Genomic DNA, 7,500 nt, shown 5'->3' on the forward strand with positions numbered 1-7,500 from the left:
CACAACCTTACAACAACCAATATCTTAGTCAAGAGTTAATATTCTCACAACCACAACTGCCAGCATGATATTTTACCCTACTGCAGTTTACCACAATTCTAGAGATCGAGACGGAGAGGGAGACGGATGATGCACTCAAAATTATTCTTTCTTCATTATTCTACCAATATTCTATCACAATCTAGCAGGGAAAAAACGGACTATCTGAATTTTAATGGTCGTCAAGAGAGCGAAGTATGGATGCAAGATACGAATTTAAAGGGTGTCAAGGAGTTCAGATACTTGGACTCTCATATACCAGCGGACGGCAGCCAGGATGGAAAGACCATTCACCGTATCCAATCAGGTTAGAAGAATTGGAACCGAAAAATTATTGTCACATTGAAGGGGAAAGTGATCAGATCGGTGGTAAGACCCGCATTTTCATAAGATACCGAGACGTAGCCAATAGAGAAAGCAGATGAGAACAAGCTGGAGGTTGCTGAGACGAGCGTTAAGGCGGATGATTAGAGTGACAAAGAGGGATTAAGTGAGAAACAGTTTTATAAGAGGAACAGCCAAAGTAACAGAGGTGACAGAGTACAAGAAAGGAGAATGCGATGGTTTGGTCACATCAGAGGGCGGGAAGAAGGGCATGTCGGCTGAAGGATATTGGATACATAGGTAGAAGGCAGAAGACGACGTGACAGACCAAAAGGTGGAAGGATCGCATTAGAGAGGATCTGAGGGAGAGGATTGAGTGCAGAGGAGGTTGCGGAGAGCCTTGCGGAGACTTGTGAGGAACAGCGACCTTGTATGAACATTGGAGCAGAAGAAAAAGAAGGGAAATGTAACCCTTTCTAGCTCGGAGGTGAGAGGGGAGGGGAAACGAGGGGAGAGAAGAGGGGAACAGCAGACTCCCCCGTTCATTCCCATCTCCCCATCTCCAAAAATTATTCCCTCTCATCTCCGCATTCCTGTTACCCATCTCCTCACCCTCCTCGCCCCTCGCTTCCTCGACCACCTTCCCATCTCCAAAAACATCCTCCCCTTCTCATTACAATCTCCCCATCATTTCCTTTCTCCCCTTCCCAGTTCCTCGTTACTCTTCAACTATGCACAGACACCTACCCATCTCCCCATCTCCCCCATTCCTCCCTACACAACCTTCACCCCTTCCACTTACCTACCTGCACATCTGCCCATCTCCAAACTCACTATTCCTCCTACTAATCTACCCATTTCCCCATCTACCCCCAAAACTCCATTCCCCAACCATCTATCCACCTACCTATCTCCACATCTCCCCCCCCCCCCTCTCCTCGTTTTGGCCCCAGAGGGAGATTAAGAGGTATCAAAACAGACGACTTGGGAACCCTGGTTAAAATATTATCTCCGGTCTTCATATCTTCCGCTCCTGACGAAACTTTTAAACATCACCATTAATAAACACGTAACAAATCTCTCCTGACTCCATTGATGCTGGTCGCTGTCTATCATGCACCAAAAATGTGAACCTGCAGGATGCTAATTACCATGAAACAGAGGAGGAGGAGGAGGAGGAGGAGGAGGAGGAGGAGAAGGAGGAGGAAGAGGAGACAGGATGATATCGTATTTTGCATTAATTCAAAATCGTAAATACCAAAACATTCTGACTAATGTATAAAGTTTCTTGTATTTAAACGCTCCACACACACACACACACACACACACACACACACACACACATACACACACTACATAAATTATTATTATTATTATTATTATACTACATAAATTATTATTATTATTATAATTATTATTATTACTATTATTATTATTATTATTATTATTATTATTATTATTATTATTATTATTATTATTATTATTATTATCAATATTATTAGGGATTGTTAATATAAAGATTAATAATTCTCTCTCTCTCTCTCTCTCTCTCTCTCTCTCTCTCTCTCTCTCTCTCTCTCTCTCTCTCTCTCTCTCTCTCTCTCTTTTTTTTTTTTTTTATTTAAACAAAATTTACATCAGGCTTAAAACAACACGTTTTTTATGCTGTTATTTGAAAAGCCTATACTTAAATGTAAAGAAGAAAATATATACAAAAAGTGAACTCATCCTACTATATATATATACTCGTAGACATGATTAACACAGCACTAGTGTGGGGGGTTGTGTTATGTAAGACAATCTCATGGAAAATGAGATTGTCTTACATAACATCAGAAATAACACCCACAGAACAATTCCTTACAATAACTCTGACATTACCAGACTCAACACACAACACACTGACACGACAATAACTACAGAAGAATTAAAAAACATCATAAAGCAGCTAAAAAGAACTAGCCCGGGACGAAGTGGAATTAATAAAACAATCTTAACACACCTACCAGACACAGCAATAATTAGACTAACAGAAATATTCAACAGCACTATCTCAGCAGGCTATTTTCCCGACAAGTGGAAAAACGGAATCATCAGACTAATCCCTAAACAAAATAAATCCCCTCAACAGGCTCAAAATTACAGACCAATAACGCTATTAGAAGTACCAGGCAAAATCCTTGAGCGAGTGATAAATTCAAGGCTAAAAACACACCTAGAAATTAATAACTTATATAACACTTACCAGTTCGGTTTTCGTAGTAATAGAGGCACCACACAAGCACTAGCAGTCATCACAGAACAAATAGCACACAATAAATCAGATAAAGGCCAGTGCCAAGTCATACTAAGAGACATATCTAAAGCTTTTGATCAAGTCTGGCACCTCGGTCTTAAGCATAAAATCCTACAACTACAACTCCCTATTACAATAGAAAAATTTTTATGCGACTTTTTATCTGATCGCACAGCATCCATTAAAGTTAATCATTACATTGGTCCTACATTTAATTTAAACTGCGGTGTACCACAAGGGAGTGTTCTGTCACCAACACTCTTCACAATTTACACCAATGATATTCAACAACCTATACAAACCCTTAACATCAGTTTCGCAGACGACATAACACAAATAATTGGCTACCCAGGAAGGTCCAAGAACATGCTCAATATAAAAACAGAGAGAGCAATAACAGCAATTAATAACTACGAAAGGAACTGGAAAATAAAAATCAATGTTAATAAATTCACCCCTCTGCACCTTGGAGCAAAACTTACCTTTCCACTCATCATTAACGAAGAAGAAATAGAATTTAAAAGTACCGGCAAATGCCTTGGTCTAACCATAACTACAGGTGGCTACTACAAACATATACAGGAGCGTAAAAATATAGCAATAGCATCACTACAAAAACTCTACAAGTTACATAACATGCCAGAGAAAATAAAAATACACTTAGTAAAAGCACTAATACTACCAATACTTGATTACCCTCCAATCCCTATACACACAATGAGCAATAACCAAATTAGCAAACTTCAAAAAGTTCAAAACAAAGCACTTAGATTTGCAACAAATCAGAAACACCCTTACACCATGACAACAGAACAAGTACACATACACACCAAAACAGCACCTCTCAATATACGTCTACACTACAGAGCAAAGACAATTTGGGAAAAAATTGATGAGTTGGGCCTGCCTATCTATCAAAGCCTAAAAGACAACTCAGATCAAATAGTAAAATACCACCGTGATTTCCCTAGCAGCCTACAGGCATGCAAAACAATACCCAACCCAATCTATTAACAAACCGAAAATAAAGGAAACATACTCACCTTAAAACACTTACCTTTACTCACTGTATTCCTGAAGATGGCCAAACACAAAAACTCAGCACACACGGGGCATCTGAAAAGGAAAGAATATTATGTAACTCCAACACTCTAAACAGCACACACACACACACATGCTTCACATGGGACTCGTAGCTGGCCTCCTCTCTCCCCACTCCGCGCCCTGAGTCGGCGGTGAGGCGGTATGCCAAGCCGGTGTTCACCACACCGTAGTGCACAGCCGAGGGGTACTGGCCACTGGTAGGGCTTGCTGGCCCCCAGCAAGCGGTAGATGGGGAGGGGGTTGCACCTCATCCTGAGTCGCCGACACCCGGGGACCTACCTATAGGGGGTAAGAGTTGTGTGGTGTCGGCGAGGGAGTAGTGGTAGAGTCTCTCTCGACTCGCCTGCGGTGTAACAGGGAGAACAATCGCGGCCCGTGCCATCACATGAAGTCAGCACACAGAACACAAACATTCTCACAAACACATAATACACAGTATAACATCAATAAGTAAAATAGCAAGGTGGACAGCCCACCATCTTTAATCTTATACTTCTTTCATTATTTCTCACTATCCTCTTATACTCATATTATTCTTCCTTCACCCATCTTTTCTATAAATATAGATAGATAGATAGGTTGTGTTTTACGCCACCTGTGTGCAGCCACTTTCACTTGCTGGAGTGTCATTGTCTGTGTATCACTCGTGGCTGCCGTAAACACATTCCACAGTCTGGAGGTTCTAGCTGTGTAAGAGCGCTGGTGCTGCCTCGAGTAAGATCGAGGCACTTGCACCAGCATGTCATTGGAGGTGGTGGTCCTGGACTCCCTCTGGACAGCTCGTGGTGGGAGCCTTATCGAGCTGAGATGAGGGACCTCCAGAACCCGGGCCTTGTGCTGGACCACCAGCGCCGACACGTCCCGCCGATGCTCCAGCGACGTGACTCCAGTCTGCTCCTCCTGCTGCTGCTGCTGCTGCTGCTGCTGCTGCTGCTGTCCGTCCATCCCCACCAAGCGCAGGGCACGGCGTTGCACAGCATCCAGTCTCTGCAAGTGGGTGGGGGCACTCGACATCCAGGACAAGGCACTGTACTCCATACAAGGCCGTATCTGAGCCTTGTACAGTGTGAGGATGCCCCGGGAGTCGAGGTTTCCTGACATCCGACGCAGTGCAGAGACTCGCTGGGAGACCTGGTGGGCAACAGCAGCAACATGGCGGTCAAAGCGCAGGCCACAGTCCACTGTCACTCCCAGCAACTTGACGTGTTCCTGGAGGGGAAGTGTCTGGCCTCCAAAAATCAGACAGCCTGAGACGGCTGGGGAGGCAGCTGGGGACCGTGAGATGACCATGGCCTGCGTCTTTTCTGGAGCGAAGCTGACTTGCCACGCCTCTCCCCACTCCATCACCAGCCTGAGCTGCCTATTTAGCTCTCTAACGGCTCGCTGACTGTCGGAGCGGCAGTAGGAGCGGGAGAGATTGCAGTCGTCGGCGTATGCAAGCAGAGTCGGGATTTGCCGCAGGAGGTCATCGATGTATATGTTCCACAGGATCGGGCCCAACACTGAACCCTGTGGAACTGAGGCCTGTATAGGTAACGGCTGGGATGCCTGTCCATTGATGACTACCCGGAGGGTTCTCCCCTGGAGGTAGTCCTCGAGCAGTGCAAGGAGGTTGCCTTGGATACCCTTGGCGCAAAGCTTTTTTACAAGCCCCGCGTGCCAGACCCTATCAAAGGCCCCAGCAATGTCCAGGGCCACCACAAGAGTATCCAGACCTTCGTCCAGGGCATCCTGCCAGCCTTGGGAGAGGAGGGTGAGGAGGTCCGCTGTTGAGCGGCCAGGCCGGAAGCCGAACTGTCTGTCTGAGAGGAGGCGGTGCTCACTCAGGTGATGACAGATGACACCTGCCACCACCTGCTCCAGCAACTTGCCCACCACGGAGAGCAGCGAGATGGGTCTGTAGTTGCTGGGCTCAGACTTTGAGCTCTTCTTGTGGGCTGGTACCACTCGCGCCTCCTTCCATATAGAGGGCCACCTGTGCTCCATCAGGCAGGCCCTGAAGACGCTGGTGAGAGGACCTGACAGCTCACTGGCGCAACGTTTGAGGAGCCGCGGCTCCACGGCTCGAAATCTGAGTGGGGTCATGTATTTAGTGGGGTGCCACAGGGATCAGTATTAAGGCCGCCGATGTTCAGGTGACACGTGAACAGGTGGAGCGGCTGATGAGGGAAGTAGAGGAGAACAAAGCCACCGGGCGGTGGCTTTGTTCTCCTCTACTTCCCTCATCAGCCGCTCCACCTGTTCACGTGTCACCTGAACATCGGCGGCCTTAATACTGATCCCTGTGGCACCCCACTAAATACATGACCCCACTCAGATTTCGAGCCGTTTATTACCACTCTCTGTCGCCTGTCACTAAGCCATGACCCTATCCAGCCTAACACCTTCCCATCTATCCCGTGTGCCCTAACCTTTCTCAGGAGCCTTTGATGGGGTACCTTGTCAAATGCTTTACTAAAGTCCAGATATAAGATATAACTATCACCATTATCTACTGCCTCGTACACCTTACTGTAAAAACTTAACAAGTTTGTCAGGCAAGACTTCCCCTTCGTGAAGCCATGCTGTGACTGATTTATCAAGTTATGTTTGTCTAAATGTTCCCTAATGTTCCTCGCTATTATTGACTCTAACATTTTACCTACAACTGAAGTTAAGCTGACAGGTCTATAATTAGACGCTAAAGTTTTATCTCCTTTCTTAAAGATGGGTACTACATTAGCCTGCCTCCACATTAGTGGTACCTCACCCGACTCGAGTGATTTACTAAAGACAAGAACTAACGGCTCACTAATAATCTCTTTACATTCCTTAAATACTCTGGGATATATTTCATCAGGTCCTGGTGTCTTGAACTTTTTCAGCCTATCTATCTCCTGTTCCACTATCTCCCTGGTTATAGAAATATCTGTCAGCTTCTCATTCTCATCTGCTCTAAACACCTGTTCACTATCTGGCATATCCTGCATGTTTTCCTGGGTGAAGACAGTTAAAAAATAATCATTCAGAAGTTTACTTATTTCCTCCCCAGAACTAACCAGCTCCCCATCTGCTGCCTTTAATATATTTACAGTATCCTTATTCTTCGTCCTGTATACCTGATAAAATCCCTTGGGGTCCGTCTTCGCCTGGCTGGCTACCTTTAATTCATAATTGTCCTTAGCTTTCCTCGTTAACTTCCTGTTCTAATTCATTATATTGTCCTTAAAATTTCTTCACCTGCCCTTAATCTCTTATATATACTTCTCTTACGCCCTATATAATGCTTTAACCTAGCAGTCATCCATTTAGGTAATTTTTTTTGTGATATTGTTTTATACGGGATATTTGCTGACCTGTATGAACTTTACGAAATATTTATACAATTCATCTACATTTACTTCACCTAATCCCCTCATCTCGTCTCCTACCATCTTCTCCACTCCATCTACTCGTCTCGACCTCACCTCTCTCATTTCAGCATGACCTGACATTCCAACATACACCTATCTCCCCCCTTCCTCTTTCCTCTTCCCTTCCGGACACATCTTCCCTCCTCTTGTCCTACACCCTCACGCCTCACCTCCTCTCTCATCCTGCCTTCTCTCTCTGAACTCCGTCCCTGACTTCACCTGGCACCCTTTGCCAGTCCGTTCCTTGGAGGTACCTTTTTAATTCTTCAAAATCTGCTATCCTAAAGTCAGGTATTTTACTAATGTTTTTGTTTCTAACAGTTTCTTCCCATTCTAAATTGTACC

The sequence above is a fragment of the Scylla paramamosain genome, chromosome 23, assembly GCF_035594125.1.
Source record: "Scylla paramamosain isolate STU-SP2022 chromosome 23, ASM3559412v1, whole genome shotgun sequence".
NCBI lineage: Eukaryota > Metazoa > Arthropoda > Malacostraca > Decapoda > Portunidae > Scylla > Scylla paramamosain.